This window comes from Cloeon dipterum, chromosome 1, assembly GCF_949628265.1.
Source record: "Cloeon dipterum chromosome 1, ieCloDipt1.1, whole genome shotgun sequence".
Taxonomy (NCBI): Eukaryota; Metazoa; Arthropoda; class Insecta; order Ephemeroptera; family Baetidae; genus Cloeon; species Cloeon dipterum.
In genome coordinates, this window is record NC_088786.1 from 34,126,003 (window position 1) to 34,138,123 (window position 12,121).

General features: G+C 44.0%; 2 protein-coding genes across 4 annotated transcripts in view; both read left to right on the forward strand.

The window, feature by feature from the left end:
• Positions 1–12,121, forward strand: part of LOC135940600 (protein MTSS 2-like) — a 256,792-nt gene that overhangs the window by 116,410 nt on the left and 128,261 nt on the right. The window lies entirely within an intron of this gene.
• Positions 1–12,121, forward strand: part of LOC135940583 (discoidin domain-containing receptor 2-like) — a 156,140-nt gene that overhangs the window by 34,290 nt on the left and 109,729 nt on the right. For all 3 annotated transcript variants that reach the window (XM_065485532.1, XM_065485547.1, XM_065485539.1), the window contains exon 2: positions 3,722–3,768. The gene's annotated coding sequence lies outside the window, so the exon portion shown is untranslated. The remainder of the gene's footprint in view (positions 1–3,721; positions 3,769–12,121) is intronic.

The following is a 12,121-nucleotide window of genomic DNA, read 5'->3' on the forward strand; positions in this document are numbered from 1 at the left end:
CGAAGGCAAAGCACAGACGGAGAGAGAGATTCCGACAGGGGAAACCTCGACATGGAGCCGAAGCCGTTTTGTTCAAAGCTATTGTTTGAACTTGAATAAAATCACTCTCAGCACGAACTCCAACAGATTTCTCTCCTTAAAATTAAATAATTGGATGGAATTTGAGGCTTGTGAATTTTTCTTGTCTCATTGCGTCTTATTTTCAAGGAGGGGGAATTATTTCCCGTTGTTTTCAGAGTGTGTTTAGTTAACTCGACCAGTTTCAACTACATATTTCCTGAGATTTAACAATGCAATGCAATCAATATTCAACAATAAAATAAAAGCTCCAAGTAATCAGTAATCCACATTACAATTTTATCAAGAAATCAGTCTCGAGTTGAACCTTTTCCTCACAATTGTAGGAGTTCAACAATTAAATATTAATTCATGTTAGATAAGCTACAATGAATTTTCTAAGTTTTTGCCATTTTTATTTAATGAGCTGCAAGAGGAATGATACTGCAAAAGCCTGAAAAATGCTTGTAGCCAATGCATAAATTCGTCCCTTAGGATTAAAGTAAAAATTGACCTAAGAAGCACTGTATTTTTTCGAGAAAATTGGCTGGAAAGTTAGCGTGCTTTTCAAATGGTAATGGCTGTCTCCTTACTTGAAATCCGATTTAATTTCAAAACCAAGAGTTTCCCCAATAAGTGGCGTACACCGTTGAACAGATCTCGACGAGAGGAATCGGAATATGCCAAGAAAATATGTTCAAGCACTGTACATTTTGAAGAAAATTGGCAAAATTTGAATTTTTATTGTAGGAAGGTCCTTTTTTATTATTGGAAATTGTTGAACAAATTGTTTATGGCATCAAACAATTTAAATAATTTTCAATTCTTGCTCAGTATCATTCCACTTTAAAATCACATCTCAGCAACAACTAAATTAACCCTTTTTTAAACAGAGGCGAAAAAAGGCAAGTCATTCAAATTTTACTCGTGTAAAACATGCCATCCAGTCGTGGTCTCCCCTCTGAGCAATATCGAAATCTGCTGCTGCTCACTTCCAGCAGCGTGTGTTATTGAAAACGCTTTAAACTTTGCATATTATAATGCGGCGAGCCGGATTTGAGCCTGCATGCGCGCCTGCATTGATTCGGCTATGGCGGTGGCGACGGCTCTTCTTCACTTCTATGTGTGTGTGTGTGCGATTCTGTATATTAGATCGCACTCGCGCAAAATCCACATCAAAGTGTGCGCTCCACTTTATGGAAAGTCAGTGAACTGAAAATTAATAGGCACCCGGCTGGACGGCTCTCTCACATGCAGGCATTAATGCCTGTGGACGCCGAATAAAACTCGTTATGGTGGTGCTGCCGATGATGAATCGGAGCTGTGCAAGAGAGGCAACGCAAATGGTGACTGCACCCTCGTCAGCCCCTCAAGAATGCTAAAATATGGTTTTGCGATATCGAGTGTGCGGGCGGTGTGGTGCGATTGAAATTTTGATTAGAGCAGCAGGGCTTGCCCTTCACGGAGATGTTGAAAGTTAGAAAATTAGAGAATAATGCGATCCTATCTCTTTTTGAGCACTGATTCATTTGCGGTTGCCGGAGAGAACTCTGAAAACTAATATTAATATCACTCACGTTTTTTCACGGAGTTTCGGCGTGGCGGAGGAATATTTTATTTTTGTATCATGCTCTCTGACGTTATCCATTAAGGCAAATTGGAAATAGTGAGGGTTAAAAGATCGCTTTCAATGCGAAAAGAGATGAAATAAATGGCGAAGAGTTTCCAAGGAAGAGTTTTTAAAAGTTGGCCGAAAGCGGCTGAGCGGAGAGCGGCGGGGCTTTTCTCTCTCAATCAAACGTCATGTCATAATCCGCACAAAACTTTTGACGTTGCGCTCGCTCTCTTCATCACTCGCGAGATCCATCCATTCTTCATGATATTAAAAAGGCACCTTTCATCCTCTCTCTCTCTCTCTCTCTCTTTCTTCCTCCCCGGCGGCGTGGCGTATTGATTAGCCGCCCCTGGCACACGCAGCATCAGGTGCATCATTGCGAAGGACGGAAAACAGGGGAAAATCGCCGTCAACATTTTAATTTCATTAGTCGTTCATTATTCGCGAACTAATAACGCCGTTCGTTCGCTGCTTCTCATCCAATTTAACCCGTTTTTTTCTTTTTTTTAATCAGCGACGGCTCAGCATTTGGGTCCAAAATAAAACGCCGGTGCCGCCGCCGGAATCGATCTCGGCACAAAAGTCAATCTTGACCAATTTCCGGCGCGCAATTCGCAATTTCCGGCCGGCCTCGGACTGGCTGTGCCGTATGATTGGTTTGAGAGTCGTGTTTGCGAATGTCATTATCACGTAACGAGGATGTCTGACTTTAAATCCAGAAGCAATTGAGGACGTCACCCTTTGATGCATGGTTAGCATTTCAATGCTGGCGAACAGACAGACTTTGCGGGAGACGACGCACGCTCCCAGCGGAGCCATTCATTTCCAATTATTATTCGCCAGCACACTGTTGTTATTGCTGCAGCTCTTTGATAAATCAGACTCCGTGCACTTTGATCAAGCAGCCGCGCACAATGAGATCCTAATGATATTCTAATCGTACTCCTCCGCACTGCTTCACTTGCTGAGCTTTCAGCTCTAATGATTTGGCATACATGCGGTGAAGTGAAAAAGGAAGAAACAAAAAAAATATACACTTTTTTCTCTCTGGTACTGCAGAAAGAGGCAATCACGGCAGCAAACTTTTTATTTGTCATCCGTGAGGAAAATCAAAAGGAATTTTCGCGAGTTCAAAGTCTCGAGATGAGAGCAGAACACGGGCCCCTTTGAGTGACTTCAGTTAACATTCTGACGCGCAATTTGAACGTTTGATGTTTACGGGGCGCATCAACGAGGATTTTTCCCCTCAAATTCTTCTTTTCAGTCTGTAAAATGGACATTTTAAATACTGGAGCCTCCTTTAATAAATAATGTGACAAGAATAATTTAGAAATTTCCAGCTTGTTTATGTTGTAGATTACATATATGAGAAAACAATGCCTTTTAGAATTTTTTTATTGTTGAACAAAGCTACACCAATGCTGCAGTAATTTCGTTGGCACAACCGACGACGTAACACAGAGAAATCTACAGATAACAAATTTTTTGCAGCTGTGAACTCACTATGGCATTCGCTTTTCTTTCAAGCTGCATTCTAATCTTTTAAAACTTGGCAGATTTGATATTTTCCATGCAGTAATCCACGGTGCGCTCGGTGTCAAGGAAATGTAGCCTTATCAGTCATGGAATTAGTTGCGGCTCATTTGCCGCTCGGCGAATCGCTGCATTGAGCGAATAACTGCGGTTGCTCTGAATGCGAGACAAACGGAGTGTAATTCTGCGAGAGGGATGAAAAAGCAACACTGCATCGATAAAACTGCAGCTCGCTGCTGGTGAGTGAGCAAGCACTCGGCATTTTTCGCTCCCCAAGCTGCATTTCACTGGAGCTATATCTGCACCAGGCACTTTCTTGCATTCACAATGCAAGGTGAGGTCCGCTGGGAATTTCTCCGCGGAAATATTGCCCTGCTCGTAGTCAATCCGAAAAATGTCTTTCTTCCGACGGCGCAAACGGGGGGAGCATTCCGGTTTCTTCCTCTAAAATTGCTTTTCCCCCGAATATCAGTTCTCCGATACACGCATTGGTTAATTTAATTTTCTCTTTTTCAGGCGCACGAGCATCTTTATTTGCTGTCCAAGGAGCTGGATACATTTCGGTGAGTAAAAAAGCAGCGTTTTGCTCGTGCGCACAAAAGTTTGTCTGCATGTGTTGTGGGTGGGCAAAACGTGCGCGATCTAGTCGGGGCTGCTGTTTAATTTTGGCCCGAGTATAAAACAAGCCCTTTTTGTCACTGGTCGCCCGGCAAAAACACACCGGGACCGAAATGCGGGTTGCTAAATGGCGCGGCGCTGCCGGGCTGGTAATTCGTGAAGTGTCTGCCGCTTCTTTTGAGAGAGACCGCCAAACGTGGCGTGGCAGAGAGAAATTGGCCCCTCTCAACACAATGCCTTCGCCGGTTGACCCTTGTGCCTGCTGGCAAAACTTTGCTGATGTCCACGCCGCTCTGAAGCCCCGAGCCGCCCCCGATTTCGCCACTCCCCCTCTCTACGAAGCACGTGGCCGGTCGATCGGGTTCTCTTTTTATAGAAGCGTCGAAAACAAATCGATTAAATCTGTTTCTTTTAAAAAAGACAACACATTTTGTCCTCAAGAGAGCCAATTGTGGCTTTCCTAGGTGTCTAATGTCACTTTCCCTCCATGACCGAGAAGCAAGGGCCTTGCAGGTGACGTTGAAAAACTAAAGTGCGATCAGAATTATTTTTTTGCGTATTAAGGTGGAGGAGGGTGAGCGAAAGGCAGAGTGACGTCGGGGAATTTATGCTCTTTTGATAGGATTTGCTCAGCTGGAAGTCTTTATGCGTTCGGCCACTGTGTATGTGCTGTGTGCGTTTATGTTTTTGCTGCGCTGTTGGTCGGTGTCCTCGAATCAGGAGTGCATTTTTATAACGGTGAGCTATAAAAAAAAAGAGTCGCGCAGTTTGAACGTTTATGCGCTGCAGCGGATCTGAAAGAGCTGCAGTGGCGAATCCATTTGTTTTTTTCCTTTCTTTCTTTCTCTCTTTGCGCACAGGCTGCTTTTGAGTAATGGAGCACGCCAAGTGGCCCCGACCGGTGCATTTGTCTTTGTTATGCTCGCCGCAAATGCAATATGTCGAGCCTCTCATCTCGCGCAGCGGCCCAAACACAAGTACAAATTACCCCCGCGGCCCCGTGGCAAGAGGAGGCGATCGTTTACTCGGAAAATTGTTCTTTAGCCGAGCGTGCGACAACTTCCGCGACAACAACCCTTTCGTTTCTTTTGCATCCAACATGAAATACGACCGAGACGGCGCCTCCGCCCTCTATTTTCTTGCAATGGGCAATTTTACGGCGAATTGTTTGCCACCCGCAAAGACGGCAATTTGCAAGCTTATTTAATTTTTCTACTCTCATTTTTCTCGTTGGAACACAATTAACTAACGCGCCTGTTTTTGTTGTGCACCCGGTCCTCAAAGTGCATTATAAAAGGACGGCGAAAAAGGCTGCGGGTTGCGAACGCTAATTAGCAGCGAGAGTCGGGTGCCGGGCCGAGTTCCTTTGAGGATTGTGTACGTGTAACGCAGCGCAAACTTGAAAGCCGGGCCAAAAGTTGAATTAGCGAACTCGCCGCCGCACGCGTAAACGCGCAGTTGGCAACTTGCGCGTTTATTAATTTTGAGCCGCCAAGTACAAACGGAGCCGAGTGAAAAACGGCGCTTTGTTTTGCCTGATTATTCTGTTTGCTCTATGAATTTAGAAAGCCCCCCCTTGCTGCAAGCTCGCAACGCTGCCACAGTGTCTCGAGGCACCGACTAGAGATATTGCATTTTCCACCAGAGTGCCATCTCATCATAATCCATAAGTAAATAATGTAGTCCTCCCCGCTTAACGGCGAGAGTACCAAGTTTCGGGGACCTAAAATTGAGACGCGCGGTATGAGAACGGCTGAACAAAAGCAAAATCATAAAATACTTAAGATTAAACAATGATACACCATTTTTTTCAGTTTAAATTAAAATAGTATTTAAAAATAGAAGGAAAAACATTAAATCAAGATTTTTTGAGTTTTGGAGCTTGACGAGACAAATTAGTAGCCAGTTTTAACATTTTTCTCAGTTGAAATATTCTCATAACATTAATTTGTCTTTCACTTGGTCCGCGGAACACGCAGCGCGACCGACTACTCTCGATATTCTCAGCGTGGTGTATTTATGTCGAGGAATTTTTTTTGCACACCAAATCAAAAGGGAAAGCCTCGAATTTAAAAAAAGAATGATCCATTCAGATTTTGTTTGAACAAAAATCAGGGGTGACTTAGAAATTGGGCTAAATTTCGTAGATTTTAATAAGAATTTAAGAATACATCAGTGATTTTTATTTAAATTCGCTATATTTTAGCGACTTTCATTTACGCAAGCCCGAGCTTAATTAATTTTGGAATATGAAGGACATTAATTTACTGACAAGGGCTCCAAAACTAAATGTATTATTTGTTAAAAATCCGGGCAACGTATTTCCTCGTTGTGAACTGAGTAGCATTTATTTTCAGACTATTGTTTGGCATAACATGGGAAGCCCTATAAATTGGATGCTGTTTTCACTCCTGAGAGTAAAAAAAAATAGCGAGGAAACTCAATGTCCGGATTTTATTTCCAACAATACAACATTTGACATAAAACAAATTTGATGTTTACTGTTTTATTGCTTTTGTTTCTTAATAACAATAAAAATCACACAAATGTTGCCAATTTTAGTTTCCGCGTAGCTCTTTTGAAGGCCGCTGACTGATTGTGAGAGAAATGTAGACAGGGAGCCTTTGAGTTAGACAGAGTTAGAAGGGCTTTATTATTTAAAACAAAGCCATTACGGTCTCTCTCAGTGTTATCCGCCCCCTGCCACCCTCAGTCGGAGCAGGGAGCGTCGGGCGGAGGCGTGTGTTGATAAGCAGGTAAATATTTAATCATGCCCGCACCAATCGGACGGTGAGCCTAAGCCTTGAATTATGAATCCTGAATAAATTCGCAAACGGCGACTTTTTTGCCCGCCCGCCCGGCCAGCAGACCAAAGTCAAGGGTTGAAGGGTCGGAAAGCATTTTTCAGCGCGCGCGTCAGCAGCTAATTTGTTCTCAAAATTGCGCTGGGATTAACTAGGCCGGCGCCGGTGAGTTGGCATTGTGGCAGGCAGCAGGATTACTTTTACCGTTTTATGAGATCCACGCGCACTTTTGCACAATTGGAATTAACTTTTCATCGCGGGCCACCCAGCGAAGGGGTGGCAGGCTGGCGTTGAGCCGCCAGGCTTCAACGGCGGCGGCCCCGGGAAAACTGAACTGGAATGCCGGAAAAACTCACTCAGCAGCTCCGCGCACTGTTTGCTTGCTTTAATTAACATGCGTTTGCTCAGGAGTGCGAGTTAGATTACGTTTATTACAAAACTTGGCTGTCAACGAGATTTTGCTCGTTCTGATATATGTTGATCCTCGCGTCAGTTTCGTTAGATGATAAATAATTCAAAATTTTAGTATTTATCAGAACGATCTCAATGTTCTAAGAAAGAAAAAAATGGACGTGGTTGCCTTATAAATCGAACAGGGTTGCGAAAAACGAGATTTTCCTCCCTGTCTTAAGAGGAGAAAGTGCCAAAAGTTGTGCAGGGACAGGAACTCGGCCTGAATACCGCTAATCCGTTTTGCTAGCATTGATTTTGCAGTGTCATGACAGCTGCAAGAGGAGCAAAACTTTTTCAATATTGGGCTCTTTGCAGCAGGCGTCCTTCCGCCGGCTAGGTATACGTATGTATCCGGCGTCCGATATTAGAGGGTCGCTTTACACATTGCGGGCTCGTTCGCCGTGGGTACAATAAAAGACCCTAATACGGCGGGCCGGTCATAATTTATGGAGGTGCACCGCCAGTCTCTCCATCTGCACGGCTAATTTGTAGGCTTAATATCCTGGCAATAGCAAGACATTAGCACTGCCCCTAAATGGTCCTGCACCTCCGTGTTTATTTTACGGCCAACATCTTGCAACGCAGGAACAAGGAGAGTGCGAGAAAAGGGTCTTCCGCACGCAGCCGTGTCTGCGTGTGTGTGTGTGCACACCTCATTTTCCTGTGTTGCCGCCGACAAGTCGGAATAATGGATGTCCACGCTGCTGCTCCCGGCGATTAATTCTTTGTTTGCACCAAAGAGAAGCAGGGGGGCAAAATTGCAATCGAAATAAGAAGCGCGCACTATCAGGAATAATTGCCACGCGCACAAAAGGTGGGCAATTCGATAAAAGTTAACGGACAAAGTTAAGTGGAAGTCCGAAAAGGACGAAAATTCCGCTGGGCGAGAGAGTGTTGAAAGCCTCTGTAAGAGAGAGTGAGAGAGAGAGAATAAAAATGGTGCAAACTTTGGAGAGAGAGAGCGCGCGCGAACGAATCTCTGGAGAGTGCACACCAATCAGGTTGTTTGAGGGCCCCTGGATAAAGGATTGCGAATCAATCGGCCAGCAGGGCGAACGGCGAACAAAAAGAAGCAAACACACACACACACACTCGCTCGCAAGCGGAGACGACGAGGTGAAAACTTCAGTGATTGCCAACTTCTTCTCTCACCCAACCACGGGGCCCATTAAGACTGCTTGCCTTCTAATTCTATTAAACGACGCTCGACCAGGACACTTTGCTACTTTTGCTGACTGATTGCCGATGATCTAATTGCTGCCGCTGCGTGATCCGCCGGCTGCCAATTAAACTGCTCCACGACCCTTTGAATTTGCAACTTTCGGGTCAAACTTGATTTCATCAAAGATTGATACAAACTGATAAATCAGATTAAAGGCAGCGTGATGAGGTTAAACTCGACATCGATGCTGCTGCGATGCGAATTTCTAACTGGTGGGATTGATCTCGCTTCTTGATAGATGTTTCTCTGATTCCAAGTCCGATTTACGGGGGAGTTTTCCTGAAAGGCTGTCCCTTCATTTATGCTACAGCTTTCGATTTATTTTAAAAATATAAAATAAATATCCTGACTCGAGGTTTCAATGCATTTTATATAAATAATTTCCAGCGGGGTCCAGATTCGTGCGACGCGCAAATATGGCGTCGAGTGGAGTATGGCGCGAAAAAATGGTAACGTGAAAATGCACGAAAAGAACCATGTTTTCGTCAATTGCATTAATTGTACAAATTGTGTCTTTTGAATCGTAAAAACAAACTCTTAACACTCGTACGGTAATCCAAAGAGAGTTTTTTGTTTCCCACATTCAGACGCCATCTTGGATCTGCGCAGTGGGAACCAACTTTATCGCACATCTGGACCCAGCTGATAATTTCCTATTAATTAAAAACTGTAGTAATTTTCCCTCAGAAGACTTGCCAAGCATAAATCTAGAACCATTTTCCGTATCTGTCTCATGCCTTTAAAAATGTACATATTTTTGTGTGTTACAATTTGCATATTTTTTGTCGAGCAGAGAATAATGGCGAACACGGACGTCTTCATTATAAATAATTCGGTCTGATTTTGCGCTGACCAGTGTGTGCGGGTCACGACCTGGTTTGTTGCTACATGCCGGCGTGCAGGCAATGTTTGCCTTGCATTATGCAGCGAGAAGAGGCTTGCTCGTTTGTGATGCAGCGCGCGGATATTTTTGTATGTAAGTCAAATAAAGAAGGCAAACAAATGCTCGGCGGTAGCAGCAGGCAAAGAAGCGGAGAGAATATCGCTGGCTCGTGCCTTTTGTGCTCGCTCCTGGGCAAAAGAAATCTGGGATACACTGAACGAGATCCGAGAGTATCATCATCTTTCATCGTCAGCTAGCCCAAAGGAGCAGTAATGAGAAATTTTAATTGCGAAATTCGCTAGCGCTGTATTCTCTCGGCAGAAACTACAATCGTTTAATGAAAAGTAAGCATTCATGGCGATTTTTCTCTCGACCCGCCAACACAAAAGCGTTGTTATGAGAATAAATTAAAGTTGGTCTCGCGTGCGCGCAAAGTTTGCTCCCCGGCGGCGGCTGAGAAAGAGGAGCAGGCGATATGCACTCTGCGAAGGCAGACGGCAAAAGTTTGCATTCGATATGAGCGACCGCACTGCAGCTTCAAGGGGCGATAACTCCTCATTTCCCGACCCCTGCGCGCTCGCGCTTTTGACGGAGGAGTAACAGCAAACAACAATATCGCCTGAATTATTTATGGGCTGCACCGATTATGAATCACCACCCTGCAAATTCAATTGCGCCAAAGTAAATTTTCATGCATGCAAAATATGTAGTGTAGAGTGTACGCGGCGTTGGAAAAGTTGAGCGCCGTTGTGTTGCCGCCGCCGCCGCCGCCGCGGCGAGTAATTGAATTGGAAAGCCTGCATGCCTGCTCGAAGCAATAACTTCTGCTTTTGCAAATTGGCTTGTTTAAAATGATACCGAGAGCACAACACACGGGGCACCCACGAGATTGGAAATTGCTCTCCGGCCAGAGTACATTCTGCTTGTGTTTATGTGCATCGTGCACCTCACGTAGCCACGTTGAGTAGATGAAGTATAATGCCGGTGAAGGACGTTCCATTATGCAGACGCGGCCCGTCTAATCCAGCTTCGTTTTTGATATTAAACCACAAGCTCGCTGAGCTAAGCGCATATTCTATTCCTAGAACAGATTAAATCATCCTCTGCACATCTAATTTCGCATCTCATGAGGCTCTATGATTTGTTTGAGAACAGTCTGCTACAATGAAATTAACACAATGCTAACTTATTATCTTCTCCCATCTCGAGAAATGAGATACTGAATATAATTATTTAATTCCTCACAACTCTCCAAATCAAGATTTAAAAAAGAACATTATGAAATTGGTATAAAGTTCAGGTTGACATCAAATTAGGAAGACTCAGACTTTTTGGAAATGAGTTCTTCTTCCGGTGACTTATGCTTTTAATAAATTAACACCAACCAGTTTCATACTAACCCCTCATTTTTCGACACCTTCACTTTCAAAATATTAAAAGAGAGTTTTTTTTACAGTGACATGTTCAGAATTTCCACGATTTAAATTGTAAAAACTTGTAAAATCACTCAGCTGTCAGAGAGAACTGAGAGTGCAAATTCTGTGGTAAACAGTGCGCTAAAAACAACTGTTGTGTTGTTTTGTTTTGTCGTGTTCTGTAAAATACTCCCCAGTTTTAACTTCTCTCGTGAAACTGCACTGGGCGAGTGCAAATTTTCGAAAGGGGAAGCGAAACAGTACAGCGAACGGAAGGGTGCGGACGAGCTCACGTGCGAATTTCCCTGGAAGTTAAATTGTCCGTTTCGGTCGTCTCTCTTTAAATGCACCATTGCAGATGAAAGGCACGTATTTTAAACACGAGGCGGCTGCGAGAGAGGACGTCATTTGGAGCGGCACAAATGTATCTCTTTCAATTTACACACTGCACCGGCGTGGTCACGTAGAGGCAATTACAGCCCATTCATTTGAATATGATGCCCTTTAAAAGATGGCCGGGTGCGGAAAGTGCTGCTGGGGGTGTGTTCACATGCCTCCCTCACATATACAAACCACCCTTGTGTGCAAAGCTCGCCCGTCCGACGCAACAAAGAGCCAATCAAACGGAAATTTGATTACACACGTGTCGGCCGAAAATTCGATCTCGCTAATTGAATTTCGGCTTATTTTTAAACAAAACTCTGGTCCGTCGAATTTATATTCGTTTGGGATGGTGGGATCAGTGCGAAAAGTTAAATTTGTCAAAAATTTTCAATCAACGCGGAATTTCACAAACTATTCCTCATTTCATAGCCTCACAACATCGTAAATTAATCTTTTGACGAGAAACACGATAAATCGTTTTAAGCATGGGTGGCGACCCGATCAGAAAAGGCTTTAATGGAATGCTAAGAAATCATGCTTCATCGGATAGAGAGCGCAGCAATTGATATTAAATTGCTTCGGAGCTAATTAACTCTCGGCTCTCTCGCGAGTGGAAATCGATTAAAAAACGCAATTTGCATAACTCTCGCAAACATTAATTCTACAGAAGGCTTTGAATATCGGCAAGTATAATCGAGTCGTTAATTAGTGAGGCGAGCAGATTTGAGCGAATGAGACGAGTCATCACTTTTGCATCGCAAACACACACATTTTGCACGGATCGGTGCCGTCAGGATTGCCTCCTGAAACGGAAACACATTCGCTACACGAACGAACGTGTTTGTCGAAGCGGGCTGCGATAATGAATTGCATGCGCACAACTGCGCCGCCAACGCTCTGCTACTGCAATCACTGCTCTCGCGGAATCGGGCCTTAATCAGCGCTCGACGAGAGAGCAGAAATTGTGCGCTAAGCCAAACGAATGAGTGCAAAAAGCCTTGGTTTTAATCCAGCGAAAAATTGTATTGCATCGCTCTGATTTATTGGGATGAATGCGAGTTTTCATTTGCAAGCTGCGTTCCACTTTGGAAATATTCCAAAGCTACCGCTGACCTCAAAAGACTCAAATCGATTTGT